Source organism: Lepidothrix coronata, unplaced genomic scaffold (assembly GCF_001604755.1).
Source record: "Lepidothrix coronata isolate B3197 unplaced genomic scaffold, Lepidothrix_coronata-1.0 Scaffold31, whole genome shotgun sequence".
NCBI lineage: Eukaryota > Metazoa > Chordata > Aves > Passeriformes > Pipridae > Lepidothrix > Lepidothrix coronata.
The window spans coordinates 1496458-1512871 of NW_016690211.1; the positions used below are offsets into that span (position 1 = coordinate 1496458).

At 38.3% G+C, this 16414-nt stretch overlaps 1 protein-coding gene across 10 annotated transcripts in view; it reads right to left on the reverse strand.

Annotated features, from left to right (window-relative positions):
• The window catches only part of PRLR (prolactin receptor), a 155362-nt gene that overhangs the window by 27057 nt on the left and 111891 nt on the right, over positions 1 to 16414 (reverse strand). For 4 of the 10 annotated variants that reach the window (XM_017811159.1, XM_017811157.1, XM_017811155.1 and 1 more), the window contains one exon: positions 3005 to 6492. The gene's annotated coding sequence lies outside the window, so the exon portion shown is untranslated. Of the gene's footprint in view, positions 1 to 3004; positions 6493 to 7303; positions 7658 to 14407; positions 14421 to 16414 lie in introns of those variants that run through there. The other 6 variants (XM_017811162.1, XM_017811160.1, XM_017811164.1 and 3 more) reach the window with 4 other exon arrangements.

Sequence of the window (16414 nt, forward strand, 5' to 3'; positions counted from 1 at the left end):
TTCCCTATAAGGTAACTGGTACCATGATTTATTGTTTTACTTTTACAGACACATCTTTTCTGTGTGAAGAATTGACAGGTAAGAAAAACTGATTATAATGGCTAAAAGATTGAAATTTTTCAATACAACAAAGGAGAGGTATCACAAAAGATCTCTATTAGAGCACTCTTGCAAGTAAAATGGGATAATTTTGGAAACTGAAGACCTAAAGAACAAAATTAATAGAAAGAGGAAGAAATTAATGCATTTAAAACCAAGTACTTCTTCCTTGGGAGCATTTGAAAATGAGATGATTGTGAATCACTTCTGCAATGTGGCTGTGAAAACGAACAGGAGACATACAGGGGAGGAACATGGACCTATTAGTGCCACACAGTAGGCTCCGCGTACAATTCTCGTCACCTATACTTGGAAAAAAACCAGACCAGATTGACACAGAGGCTGTCTCATGATGGAGATTTAAAAGAATTGGCTTTGTACCTATAAACGTAGTAGGAGATAAGCATCAAAAGAGGGAAAATAAGAATGTTTCCATGGTTGCCTGGTATTTGGAATTTGTGATTCGAATAGAGTTTATAAGGCTTCTGAAGAGACGTCTTTTTTTTTTTGAAAATACTTGCTTAAATAAAATAGATAACACCCTCTTTGTCATAACTGTATCAAAAATGCATAATCTCCCCTATCTATGACACGAAAATGTTTTCATAAAAGGGCAACTAGCATTTCTGAAGATGCTGTGAGCGAATGCCTCACTTTTAGGTCTGAATGCATTCTTTTATAAAGGATACAGTGGACACTGATTTGCCACAAAGTCATGCAAAACCAAGGGTTGAATAACTGATAATTAAAAGATCATATGCCTCCTTTTGAAGGTTTTGATTTAATTCCAACCAACTTATTGCATTCTGACATTCCAGCTGAATTTCTCCCTTTTAACACAGCTGTTATATAGTATTCAACAGCTGCACATTACACACTGGAAAACAGTGCTCCCTGATGGAAATGGAAACTATTGCAGCAGCATTAAAATGCACAGAAGAGTTAGATGTTGCTATAAAATAATGCTACTCTGGAACTGATAATATAATGAAATTGTAGGTCTGAAAACTGTGCTGACAATGCTACTAGATGAAGCTGAAAGCTAAGCTCCAGTACTGAAATCAGGTGCTGTGGAGCATGGTTGAGAGACAAACGGTCTTGTCCTAACTGACTTTTAGTTCTTGCATTCTTTTCTTTCTTTCTTGGCTATGCTGATGGACAAATTTCTTGAGATTGTCAGAGAAGTCTTTACTCAGTTCTGCACAGATGGAAAAATTTTCTAGCTGCAATGCTTCCAGGCTTGCAGGATCAGGAACAAGTGTGTATCAGCCAATGGCAATGACATTATGTCCATCGTAAGTTCTGCTTTTGCGGCTAAATAAACCAAAAGCCAAAAGTACTTTACCAAAATGTACTGAAAAAGTTTCACATTCTCACTAGTCATGATGATAAACAATGTTCATCTTTCAGCCTGGGGGAAGGCAGATTAAGGAGTTCGCAAAACACCAGAGTTCATTACCATTTGAAAGCCTTAACTACAGCTGTATGAAACTAAGCACAGATAAAGAACAGAATAAAGCAAGAATGTGACAGTCTGTTTGACCATCCAGAACATTCAACTATACTGTGGATACTGCATGAGTCTGCCTTCCCACGCAGAGATCTCAAATGTCAACACAGATACATGTTCCTAGCCATGATTTGAGCACTGTTATTGCTAGATGTGTTTCTGAATGACAGTGATGGTTGGGATCATACTGTAAATTAAAAGTTGTAGGTGTGCAGTGTGACAAGAGCTCTGCTTTCCATCTCTGAATGAGCCCTAATTGGATGTCTCAGAACTCTAAATCCCTCAGGCACCCAGTATGGCCTTCATAGTGATGTACAGGCTCCAGAGAATTTATGGAATTCAGACACATCTCTGATCTGAATTTCTTGTGGCTGATTCCAGGTGGCTACTTAGCACATAGCTTCTGTGGAGTACTTTGTGAGGATGCTTAGTACCTGCTGTTGGCTATGTAAGGGAACCTTGACATCCAGTTAATTTATTGGGACTAAGGACTTCATATTTCTGTGTTGCATAAAATGGGAGCAACGTAAAGGTCTTTTAGATTTCATCTGAAAAGCCTATACATGGGTTATAATATATTTTTCCTAAATTTCTCTCCTAAACAAACCACCTCGACCTCCTAATAACTCTTTGCAACCCTTCATTTGATTAGCAGTCAAGATGAGATGATGAATGGAACAACTTCCCTCACACATGGAGATATGCTTCTCTATCTGAAAGACTTAATTCATGTTTGAAAAATCATGAAAACACAAATTCTTAAAAATAGTTTAGACCCTCACCTTATCCATCATAGTATTTATGCTCTTAGCTCCTATTTATTTTACAGAACCGAGCTTGAAACTCTCCTAAAAACTCTCACCATTTAAATTGACAAAGAAAAAAAAAAAGTAAGCCATGATAAGAAGAAAGTGCCATTATCCTTACTTTACAGATGGAGAACTAAAACACAGAATAACCAAGTGCTTTGTTCAGATTCATAAGTTTAACAGAAGCTAAAAAATGATCATTTACTACAATTTTTCTTTTCTTTTCTAAATACCACCTCTACTGCCTTTGTTTTCCTACTAAAACACGATTTACCTAACAATAGCAATCTTTATCTACCAGTTTCACAGCCCCTGAATATTCCATTTTCTTCCCTGGTGGTTTGAATGTTTAGCCATGATTGCAGGATTATTATTTTTACAGCTGTCTTTTACAGAAAAGAAAATCATAAGCTCTAAAGAGTAAAATTTTAGAGTCTGAAAGCTAGAATTTACATTAGAACTTGAAATATGATGGAAATTAATCTCTACCAATTATCAAGCCCAACCCCACAGTTATCTTCCTATAATAATTTTAAATATTCTTCATATATAGAATAGTCATGAAATATACAGTTGAATTTCCTACCTAAAAGATTCATGTATGTAAGGAAGCTTTTTATTCCTCTCTTTCATATATGTCAGATCACTTCATAGGCTGCAAAAGAAAAAGAAATCCAGGTTTAGTATATTGCTGGAAGTATTACTACTTTATTCCTAAAACACAGAGAGAAAAAAGGTCACTCTTTGTATTAGCTGCTTTAGATACTGAAACCCTAAGTCAATACATTCAAACACTGAGAGCAATAGAGATTGAGGTAAAATACTGTACATGCTTTCCTTTATCTGTTTCAATAAAAGCACAGAATTTTGTAGCAACTTCAGACGCAGTTTAAACTTACTGGTAGACTGTGCCAGGCTACTCGAAGGCTAATCAACATCTACACTGGCCAGACCAGCATCAGATAAAAACTGACAGCTCTAGCAGCATAATTAGTGAACATGGGGTGCAGGTAATGAGCTTCACTTGACTACTAAAGCACAGTCCTTGTGTGGAACCCAGCAAACAAACTCCCTTCCCCACATGCCTCATTGACTGAAGGAGGTATAGCACACATTAAGAGATGCCTGAGGGGAAACAGTGTGGGGAGGAAAGGAAAGGATCAAAGTGGACTGGGGAGAAACAAGCATGGGAAAACAAGAGAAATAAAGAGGTCAGTTCAGTGTAAACCGCTGGCTTGTCAGATTGAAATGTGTGCCTGATGACTGTGGTCTGACCTATGCTCTCATTAAATCCTATTTCTAACTATCTTCTATCTGGGTGGACTGTTCTGAGTGGTACTTTTGGATGCTATGGAACTTTCAGCTAGATTAGCCAGTGGAGAAGAGAGGGATTGCAAACCTCCAGGCTCAAATGCAGCTCCCCTGCAACTAGGGAGACCAGGGGATCTGGGGCCAGCTACTGGGTCACCTGAGCATCCAGGAGTAGCTACTACGGCAATCCATTTTTCGTGTGCAAATGCACACACATATGTGTAAATGTATATGTTACACGCAAATGTTACAGCTTCACTGATGTGCGTTACCTCTGTGTGGTTTTTGTGCCCATGCACCCACCCTCTGGGAGCAGCTGCTCAGCTTTGCTACGGGCAGAAATTGAGGATATGGACCTAAAGCAGCCTCACATTTATGGGATTATCTGATTCAACGGGCTCTAACAGACTGACATGCAACATTTCACCAAAAAATACCCCACCACGTTTAACTACTTGCTCTGTGTCATTCCATCCAAACACACTATTCTGTGAAGAAAGAGCTTAGATGAACTTCAGTGGGCAACTTATTTGCCAGAGCAACAAAAACTGTTTAATTAATTAAATTATTAGCTTTGAAATGACTAACTTCATCATATTATTTCTGACAGAAATCTCTCCATAAACAATTTGAAATAAAGTAGAATATTTTCTAACTAACATTAAGAATATACTGTGTCTCCTGGAGACCAGGTGGAAAGACATATTACTCAGTTACCACGGTATTCTTTTGTTTGGCTCCATTTCAGTAAAGCTAATGAGAGCAATAAAAATACCATGAAGTTATTTGGCAGCTAGACATTATGCCATTACAGAGGAACGGATTTAATTGAGGGCGATAAATGGTTTCTTTTTTATGTGCATATTTAAGATGGCATCAATAACATACAACTGAATATGGCAGAAATAATGTTTGCAGTTACTCAACCATGACACAAGGTAAAGTGTAGTTTAAAGATGGAGCTCAATAAATGCTTTCTGCTTTAGAAAGGACAGAAATCTGGTTGACAGTGTGCCTGCTGGGAACACTGACTAGAAATGGACTAAATAGAATTTTCTCAAAATTCTGCCTCAGATCTAGATTGCTTCACAGAGACATTTTAAAAATAATGCAGTTGCTTAACACTTAAAGGGAAGCCTAGTTCTAAGAGAAAATGAAGGCATGGTTATGATCACTAAATAAAAATAACACTTTTTCTGGTTTCTACTACTTGATACTGCATCAAAACTTACAGTTCTATCCTACTAGCAAATTTTTTTCTGCTTTTGAGACAGCCTTCACTAAGAAGAGACTTTATGAATTAGTGACACATCTTTACACAATATGACTGATACAAAATATGTTTTTTTTAAAGTTGCAATAGTGCCATAAGCATTGGCTTCATCATATCACTGATTGGAAAGGATCATGATAGAAAACACCCTAACCTTCTGCAATAACCAGGGTAATGACTTTCATCCAAGTATTTCCACATCAAATAATCATTATTCAAATAATATTTATTGTGATAGTCCTGAGAACAAAGAAAGAATCCCACTGTCTTAGGTACTGTACAAAGAAGAGTTTCTGCTCTTAAGATCCAAAAATGTAACTAGCCAATTAATAATACAGAATGGAAGACAGGGATCTAAAAAGCAGGTCAAAACTTGAACATTTTTTGTTTGAGACTAAAAATTATTTTCATTGTAAAATATTTTCAAAATATCCCATAAACTGCCTATGAAGGATCAGTTTTAGAAAATTAATTTCAGAATGCCACAAATTCTTTTTCAACCAAAACGAATGCACCCAAATTTTCAAAATTCCAAAATGAATAAGTATAACCAAATATCAACATAAAGCATTTTGTTTTGAAATTTACCATTAGAACATTTTATAAAACCTAATAAAATAATTGCAGTATTTTTTCAACTTCTTTTTTTCCAGTGAAATAATGCTGTGATGAAAAATTTCTGATAATCTTTAATTATACACAAAATTTCAATGAGTAATGCAATGGCATGAAATTCTTGCTATTTTGACAATTCTGAGGGAAGATGGTGGTGTAGAGGTGAGGAGGTTTATTGCAGAGAGACTAAAATTATGAACACCTTAGAGGAAGCAAAGGAACAGGACTTTGAAACTAGTAAAGGGAACACAATAACGGAGAAGTGTGAGAGGTTAGAGGGAACAAGACAATGAGGAAGGACACAGAAGGGGGAAAGAGCAAATAATCTGTTTGCACCAGGCAGTAAAGGATCGGCTGAACTTGTCATTTTGATTGTACTACATTATTCCACCTGAGTTGCAAAGCTCCACCCACTGGATGCCACCCCCAGATAGACTTTTCTTGGTGAACACAGGTGATAGGGTTGAGTGGAGGAGCAGCATCTCTTGGATCCTAGTGCCTGCAAGCATCAGTAGAGAATGCTGAAGGAGGACGTGACCTTAGCTCCAGAGCAGTTTCTTTAGTCTCTCTCACTGAGACAGCCCATTTTGGCTGAGTCTGAGTCTGGAGTCTCTACACAAAGCTTTATGACTGTGGAAAGACTCTAAGGGAAAGAACCTGGCTGCAGGGGAGCAAATGTTCTTCTTCAATTACAAATATGCTCAGCCATTAACAATATCAGTGGGAGCAGAGAATAATAACTGTTTTTCTGTTTCAGTGTTCTCTTTTTCAGGAGGTCCTCAGTATGAGGTTCTAAAAGAAGGTGTTTCTTTGTCCGTTTCCAAGTACATATTGAACATTTACACTTGAATTGTTTAAGTGACTGTAGAGTCATTCTGTAAAAGAACACAATTACCAAAAATTACCACTCCAATCAAACTGATAAAAACACTCAACGTCCTATTATTTTTCAAACATATTCCCCAAGCTTCAAACTTGTTGATAAAAGTGCTTTGTGGTTGCATGCTAAAGGCCACCACTAATGCCATGTACAGATAAGTGGCACACTGGTTAGCTAAAGGAATGAAACAATGCTATCCTGATAATCTAAAACTAATTATTTGAGAGAAATTGCTGACAATAATGGGAGTACCACAATATTGAACATTCAGCCTTCAGTTTATTGAGCTTAAAATAATTAATCGTTTGGCACTTTTAAAGCATTATACCCCCTTTAATACTGGAATATGTGGATATGCAGAGAAGTATCTGTATTATGCCTAGCTCAAATTATGGTGGCATTTTGTGGATCTCCTCCAGTACCTAACTCCTGAGTAGCCTCATGTTTAACACATAATGGATTATTTTCTATAGGAGTCTGGTTAGTTGGCATTAATCCCTAATGTCAGTGGAAAACACAGTTTCCTCGTGAGAAGTCTTATTAAAGAAAGTTAAATGTGCAAACTTATGTGCTAAACCAGTAATAGTATCAATACTGTTCTATCACAACCCTGTTAAGTTCTACATAGATGGTCATCTTCCAGGAAAAAAAAAAAAATTAGTTTTGCAGTGGAAGAAAACTGAAGCTCCTGAAATGCAGTTCCCCGCATTCTGAGGGAACTGAATTCACCGTTTGATCAGGAGTAAAAATTTCCTGTCTGATTTCTTCACGATGAATATATAAACTGAATGAAGTAGAGCACTAACCTGATCTACTCCCCATCTTCATCCCAGGCTGCTACTCCTTGGAGACTGTCAGCCACAGTGAATCGTGGTTTGGATTTTTCTTTTCTTTTGCAGTTTAAGGAAATGACCCTGAGGTAGCAGACTGTGAGATTTTTATGTGCTTGTTTACAGAATAAAGACTAACACTGCAATCTCTGGAGGTTAAAGGTAAATTTATTAATGTATTCATTCATTAACCCATTCATTCATTAACTCATTCGCTCAGCTCCTTACAAACTGCGATGACAACACTGTGTCTCCTACTGCTGAATGTGTTTCTGACAGGTAATAATTGCATCCCTGACAGTAAATAAGCATCTGCCAAGAATCTATTTGAAGAAATTAATTTTGCAAAGAAAAAGAAAGCTTTATAGTGCAGCAAAGACAAACAAACAGCTTCACAAACAGATCAACTAAATATGGGTTATTAGGTTTCAGACTATGGGTAGTGTTTAGATTTAGCAAACATAAAGGGAGAGGACATAAGAACACCTCTCCCTTACCTCTTCTGTAACACCAAATTTGAAGTAAGATTTAACATGAATATTTCAGTTTGCCCTACTCCTCTGTGGAGTTGGCACACTTCTTGGTTACATAATGAAGAAATAGCTACTTAACAGAATTTGGAGAAGAAAACATTTTGAAGATTAAAAAATATATTCTGTACTAGAGAAAAGCTACTTCAACACTTTTCTTCAGTACATTCTGCTATTTGGTGAAAAAAAGAATCAGAATGAAATGAAGGAGTTTTGGTTACAGCATGTATCAATACATCAGGCTACACCTCTGTTTTCAGCAAATGTTCTTGATTTACTGTATATTGTACAGCTTCACTGGCTGTGAAATTTCTCCTTCTTTGCACTCAATATCAGATTGGACCTACAGTCTGTACAGTAATTACTAAGTTTTATAGACCTTATTATACTCAGTAATGACTTAACCTTGGAACACTGGTATCAACACCAGAGTCCTCTGCCTTTGAAATGACATGCTTCTTCAAGATTATAAAATACATTCAATTTAGGGGAAGGTGTGAAGGTGGGAGCTACTTGCAAGCAAACCCACCTGATATTCATCTAAAAGAAACTGACAAAAATTCAAAAGTTTCAATAAGTGCAGGTAGACAAAGATGAATTTTTTTTATACCCAAGCATCTGAAATGTCAGACCTGCATCTTTTAATCAGACAAAGGCTATCTCACAAAAATATAAACCTCCCCAATTCAAAGTTATTAAATCTGAAATAAGAATGACATTTATTTTAGAAATATTTAATATTTACAAGGAATGAAAGAAAAGGCATAAGCATCAAGAACAGCTTGCCCTCTGTGGGGTGGATTTCACGAGACATTGCAGCAAACCAGGAAATTTTAGCAAAAGCTGAAATAATTCTAAGCATGGTAATTTAGATCATTAGAAATCAACTATCAGCCTCTATAATTAACATCAACCCATTTTGTTTCATATACCAGTACATTCAACTTCAATTTGTAGTTTTTTTGTAGGTACCTAGTTACCCAAGTATATTTCACACAGTAGAAACATTCATTTTGTGTGTAATCCACTATATTTCTTCCACAACTCCTGAAATAAAAACCTTATGCTGACATTTATGAAATGGCAGGAGGAAAAAATGCTGTAACTGTGGGTATTACTTTAGGTAATAACAACAAGGCTCTTAAATCCTTGCTTGCATAAAGGCTGACCTTTTCAGCTGATAGAAAAGTAATTTCTATTGAAACTTGGATCCATACTTCAGTCATTACTGTTACCTGCATCTTTTCAAGTTGCCTTTTCAGCAATGCCTTTTATGTTCATATGTATGAATTTGCTTGGTCCTAGGTCACAGCACATTTTATATAATTTAAAGGGAAAAATCAATGAAGAATAACACAACCATGTTTTAAACTCATTTTTTAATTTAATCCTTGAGTTGCTCCACTGATAGTATGTTGAATATATGACTGGACATTGTTAAAGATGCCGGCACCAGCCTTCCAAATGCAATTCAGATTGTTTTTTTATTTTAATTGACCGTGGTAGAAATGTTGAGCCGAAACAGTTCAGATCTCTGTCTCCCTTAAGGTCTCCTTCCACTTGAAATTTGTGCATCCTGCAGATGGTTACACCTCTGACAAAGCTGCCAAGATACCAGTCTTGTGTGACCCTCATCAGCACACAGAACAAAGTAGATGTAAAGCAGCTCAGAATTATTAAGGTTGGAAAAGACCTTTGATCGATTACCACCTTGTCAACTAGACCATGTAAGTGCCACTTCCAGTTGTTTCTTGAACACCTCCAGGATGGTGACTCCAACACCTCCCTGGGCAGCCCATTCCAGTGTATGACAACCCTTCCCATGAAGAAATTTTTCCTGATGTCCAACCTAAACCTCCCCTGGAACAGCTCAAGGCCATGTCCTCTCATCCAGTCAGTGGCTTCCTGGGAGAAAAGGTCAACCCTCACCAGAGTACAACCTCCTTTCAGATAGTTGTAGAGAGTGATGAGGTCCCTCCTGAGCTTCGTTTTTTTCCAGGCTAAACACCCCCAGCTCCCTCTGTCGCTCCTCACCAGACTTAGTCTCTAGACCCTTCCCCAGTTCCATTGCTCTACTCTGGACTCAAGAACACAGAAAATATTAAGGCTCTAAGAACCAGGCAGGAAAGTGATTAGGAGAGGCAACTTTCCTTCTGCTTCACAGAGTTTTGTCCCAGATGCAGCTCAGAGAGAGTAGGGGACTCAGCTTGCAAAGCTGGTGTCTGGATGAAGAACAGGTTTTGAGGGTTGGCTCAAAGTGGTCTTTCATAACAGCACCAACAGCCACAGTACTTTAAGAGGGAGAATCAATCACAGACAGATTGGATGGGTAGTTGAAGCATTTTGAAATCTTTAGATGTAAACTTACATCTGTAAGTGCAGTCAGAATGATGCATTATCTGCTAAAGATAAGAGAGAGGTCCCAGTTGTTGGAAGGTTAAATAAACACAGCAACATTTAGTCACTGCTCACAGTCCATTTAGTCTTCAATATGGAAACCAAATCAAGGGGACAGTGCTTTCAACAGAGATTTCTGGAACACTCCTCCTCCAGTGGTGCAAAAGAACAGTGGTTCTGCAAATTGTTGATGCACGTTGCATTTCAAAGTCTGCTCCACTATTTCAGTTTCCCATTTTAACCGATCTGCTCTTTAAACAAAATTCATTCTTTGAAGGATGAAGCTGGTACTTGAAAACACTGATGTATGCATAGAAGAATACGAAAGGAAAAGGTCATGGACTGTTTTTTAGGTCTCAGAACCTCTGACTTAAGCAAGAGTCCTTACTTTTTATACCTGTGTATGCCTAGAAGAGTTTCATAACTGTGTATCCAACAGTATAGACAAACAGTTAATCTCCAAGCCAACAAGTGCACAGTAACGACCACTTTGCTATACTATGACCCTTTATTCTTAACTTATTTACTTGTCAGCTTAAGCTTACTCCATTTAATTTTAACATTCAACCTTCAATCACCTTGTCCTTCAAGTAGTTTAGAACACTCAAAGATGTAAACAGATGCTGTTATTCCTTTTACAGGATCACATGCTGAGCAGATGTATTTTTAAAACCAGATATACATGCATATTTTCTTTGAATATAATGTTAAGGCTCTGTTCCATGTCAATGATGTGATCATGGGACAAATGCAAATGAAAAAGGAAAGCAGTTTTAAGATCCTTTATGTGGTAAAGGCAAGACTCTTCATCTCAGGAAAAGGCTACTGAGACCACTGGTGTTTCATCTGTTATCCTATTTTCTTCCAGTGATGGATTTTCATATACTTACTACTACATTTTCTTTACATGCTCCACATTCTGATAATTCCACCTGCTAAAACTCACTCCCTCTTATGAGAATTTCACAGCCTAAACAGGTGCATTTTTTGGTGGAGAAGCTATAGGAAACATATGTTTGTGCTTCTCAAGGCATGTTTGTACTTTACAAGCCTCAGCAACCAAGCATATGGCCTCAGTCCACTACTGTTCTCCCTGTATGGGTGCTTTTACTACTTTGAGAGTTCCATTGATCTCAACTTACTTTTTGAGATTTCTCAGTCTTTGGGATTAATGCAATGGGACTTGCACACTTTAAATGGCTTTTCTTTAAACCCAAGTATCATAGCAGGTGAAGACTTTTTAAAATACAATACCTACAAAGTATGATTAACTAAATGTAAAATACATAGCACTAGTTGGAGTCTCAAAACAGTATCACAGCAAATGAATGTGAATTATTGAAAAAATTTAAGAAGTGACTCCTGATTTGACACAAGTTTTGCTCAAATTATTCAGGAATCAAGCATTTTCCTGCAGATATCTGAAAGCCTAGTAGGAGTTTGCAAGGTCAGTTTTGTTATGGAGTTAAAATCATTAGTATGCGCTCTGATATGAAATCAATTTTTTATCACTGAATTCACATATTTTCTCCATTTAGTGAATTAAATACTTGTATACAATCAACACATTACTAGAAACTAAAAGGGATAGGAAATAGTTTGTGCTTCTGGTACTACGACAGAGCAAATACTCCAGATTTTGAAGTAAATCCATCAACTGGATATGTAAACAAGCTGCAGAAAGCACCGCTAGTACCAATAATATCAATAATTATATTAAAAAACAATGCAGAAATACAAGGAGCAAATGTTAAAATCAGACATTTCTGCAGGTTGTCTGCAAGTGAAATTGGTTGCAACCTTCATTGGTTCAAAAGCTTTGAAACTAGGGTCTCAGTTTAGATATTATTAGTATTTTCCATGGTAGAAGTACAAGTTCTGGAGCAGAAATCTGTGCATAAGAGCAGGAAAAAAAAAAATCAAGGGCAGAGAATCATGGAGGACACCAAGTCTTCCAGGTACCCTCCAAGTGTTTGGGAAGACAGAAGTGAGCAACAGAAAGCACATGTATGTTCTGATGAACTCAGCTCCAGAGTTCTCTTTCCATCTCTTCCAGTAGTTTAGTCTCTGACATCTTGGACGTCTCTTATCCACCTGCAAAATGGGTGGACATCTCACTGAGATCTTTTTAACTACACCTATAATTTCCATGTTGATTGAAATTGATGTTTCCAAGATATTTTGCACACTTTAGATTGAAGGGATTATTCATGAGATGAATTATTGGTAGTAATGATTTTGCTGTAAATAATAAAAAAATAAATAAATCCAAGTGCCAAGAAATGTTAGTACACATTTCAAAGAATCACAGAATGGATGAAGTTAGAAGACCTTTGGAGACTGTCTAGTCCCACCCCACTGCTCAAAGCAGGGTCAGCTAGATCAGGTTGTCCAGGGTGATGTCCAGTTGGGTTTTGAAAATCTCCAAAGACAGATTCCACAACCTCTCCAGACAGCCCTTTCCACTGTTTGGCTGTCCTCACAGTAAATAATTTTTTCTTATGTTCAAGTGGATTTTCTTATACTTCAGTTTGTGCTCACTGTTTCTTGTCCTTTTTCTGGATGCCACTGAAAAAAGCCTGGCTCAATCTACTTTACTTCCCCCAAAAGATAATTCACCCACTGATGAAATTCCCCCAAGCCACCTCTTTTCCAGGTAGAACAGTTTCATATCTCCATAGGAGAGATGCTCCAGTACCTTTATTACCATAGTGATCCTTTGCTGGACTTACTGTGGTATGCCCATAGTTTTTTTTTTTACCAGGGAGTCCCAGATAGAACTCCAGGTGCTTCAAAAGAGTATCTAACCCTTCAGGACAACACTTGGAATACAAAGCTAAAATATACAACTAAGTGAGAAAGGGAGAGATAATGAGGCCAGCTCTGAGAAGAATTTTGCTTTAGAACTCCACCATGCTCATTTTCCACTGGTGTATTTGTATAAGAACTAGCACCGAGGTTCAGGAAACTCTAGTTCTAATCCTCAATATCTTTCTATTTTCCTTTATATGATATTTTTCCATTAGTCAAAATCTGATTCCTTTTTTAGAGAAACTGTGCTCATAACAAAAGCAACAGCCAATGACTGAATTCCTTTACAAACCACTTTATTTTTGACTTTACAGCCAAACCATTAAATAAGTCGTATAAATTCTCAACCTGGGAACAAACTGTCACTCTTCAGAAAGTTCATCTGTTTGTATTTGGTTAACTCCATGGAAAAATAAAAGCTTTGTCATTTCTTGGTATCTTTTTCTCTCCCTCAATTATCATTCAGGCTGGTAACCCCAATATGATGCCTAGCATTTCTATTTGACTGCCATTTTCAGTGATTGTAATGAAATTACATCCCAGAACATTTTAATGGTTACCACTTTATAAAAGCCTTAGACTGATAGCACAATTCTTACTGCTGGGGAACATGAGTATTTGTTCTTTATAGCATCTACAAAATATGCAGATATGTTTTTCCTGCAGCTTTACTTACCCAATTATGTTTGACACTAAAACCCAGCAAAGCCTCCTACTTACATGATGACAGCAGTACTAGGTTATGAAGTCTGGGTGGAGCACCTAACTGTGGTGGTCTGGCCCTGGCTGCATGCCAGGTACCCACCAAAGCTGCTCTGTCACTCCCCTCTCTCCTCAGCTGGATATGGCAGAGAAAATGCAACGAAAGCCTCGTGGGTCAAGATAAGGACAAGGAGAGATCACTCACCAATTACTGCCATGGGCAAAACAGACTCGACTTGGGGAAACTAGTTTAATATATTACCAATCAAATCAGAGTAGGATAAGGAGAAATAAAAAGTAAATCTTAAAACACCTTCCCCCCACCCCTCCTTCTTCCAAGGCTCAGCTTCATTCCCAATTTCTCTATTTTTTTTCCTCCCCAAGCAGAACAGGGGGACCGGGAATTGTGCTTGTGATTGGTCAGCTTATGACATGTTGCCTCTGCCACTCCTTCCTCCTCACAGGAAGGACTCATCACACTCTTCCCCTGCTCCAGTGTGGGCTCCTCTCTCTGTGGGACACAGGTCCTGCCAGGAACCTGCCCCAGCACAGGCTTCCCATGGGGCCACAGCCTCCTTTGGGCACATTCACCTGCTCCAGAGTGGAGTCCTCCAGGAGCTGCAGGTGGATCTCTGGTCACCTGTAGACCTCTGTGGGCTGCAGGGGCACAGCTGCCTCACCATGCTCTGCACCACAGGCTGCAGGGTAATCTCAGCTCTGGTGCCTGGAGCACCTCCTCCCCCTTCCCTGTCACTGACCTTGGTGCCTGCAGAGCTGTTCCTCTCACACATTCTCCCTCCTCTCTTCCAGTTGTGGCTTTGCAGCAATTTTTATCCCAAAGGCTCTGCCACTGTTGCTGGTGGGCTCAGCCTTGTCCAGCGGTGGGTCCATCTTGGATCCATCTGGCATTGGCTCTGTCGGACATGGGGGAAGCTTCTGGTAACTGCTCACAGAAGCCACTCCTGTAGTCCCCTGCTACCAAAACCTTGCCAAGCAAACCCACTACACTGACTAAGGACACTGTGAATTGAGGAGATGGGCGCTGTGCCAGCTCTACTACAGCAGCACAGAGGAAGAAAACACTCATCCTGGTTTTTGTAATGATTAACGTACCATTCTTCTTCTCAAGCCAGGAGATGAGGTTTGAATCACAGACAGCTGGAACGAAACAAAATTGTTTTCAAATAGCTCCATTCTACACAGTGGTATTGACCTATGCTGATGGTGTCAGAGTGTGATGAGTAGCTTTGGACACTGCTTATCCCTTACACCCTCAGCTACATCAAACATTTCTTGGCCACTGCTAACACTTTGTGCCCTTGAATATAGTAAGTCTGTAATTTTGTGAGAACAAAAGCTCTTTCAGGAACAGTTTTGCAATACTGACTCAACAGAAGTTAAGCTCTAAAACGTGGCAATAACACATGATTAAAGCTGAGACCAGCCTGGAAAAAAAACATGTTTTTCCATGCAGTGGATCTAAAAAAGCCTGATTTTCTAAGAAATTGTTTCACCTTGCCACTTCAATACCAGCTTCCTTCTTCTTGACATCCTCTGTTATACTGAAAGGCTATGTCTGGGTTGGAGATAAACTTATGCAAATGGGTGGCTTCTACACAAGTCAGCTTGAATGGCCATTGTGCATATGCTGACAGCCTAATGGGCTTTTGCCAAAAGGAAACCCATGTTAAACAAATTCTGCACAATCTTCCTTTCACAAGAGCAGAAAATACTAACTGGAGTATCTCTTTTCCATTCATTTGAAAATTTTTAGAAAAAAAAATATGTTTCTATTAACTCTGGGAATCTTCTTCTAAATATGATTTATACTGGGCAACAGTATAGTGCAATATTTGAAGGAATGAGCCTATAGATTGTGAGATCAATTAGCTTTGCTTCCTTAGTAAACCAAGAGCAGTCTCAAATTTCAAAATCTCCAATCATTATATTTTAATTTTTTTTTTCTAGTGAGTCTGTAACAGTGTTTCTATTCACTCTGAGCATGCAGTGTACTTTTTATGGGTTGCCACCTGAGCAAAGAGGGCATAGGCTTTTAAAAACTGTGTGGACTAAAAATTATTGCCTCACTTGGACAAAAATGGACCTGTTTGGTCCTTTGCCTAAAAACCAGGAAGCATAAATTAAATTACTATCTCATCCTGGGGAAATCAGTCCCAAATCTCTTACTTCTTATGGCAAAGAGTAATTTGGGCTAGACTTGTTCTCTACTCCTCTTGTTTCCATTCTAGCTAAGAACACAAGAGTTAAAGTGACAGAAAAAACATAACCAGGACAGAATCCAACTATAGCTTAGTGTTTAAGGTACTTGGATGGGAAGGAATGAGGTTTGTTTGCTCCTTGCCCATTTTCTGTTTATTTTAAGGTGACTGTTGAATGTAAAATACATGATGAGATCTGGTAGGCACGAAACACAATATTTTAGAATAGCATTGCAAAGGAATGTGCAAGATAGCCTGGACCTGAATTCGGATGTGACAAGCGATTTGCAGCTTAACTGGCAGGGTGGTTCAGACTGCTACAGCAGTTAAAGAAGAAGAGGAGAAACAAAGAGGACAAACAAAGAGGTTTGTGTGACTGATTAGGAGCTGTCTTTGATCCCTGCCTATCTTGTTTTGCTGGTGACAAA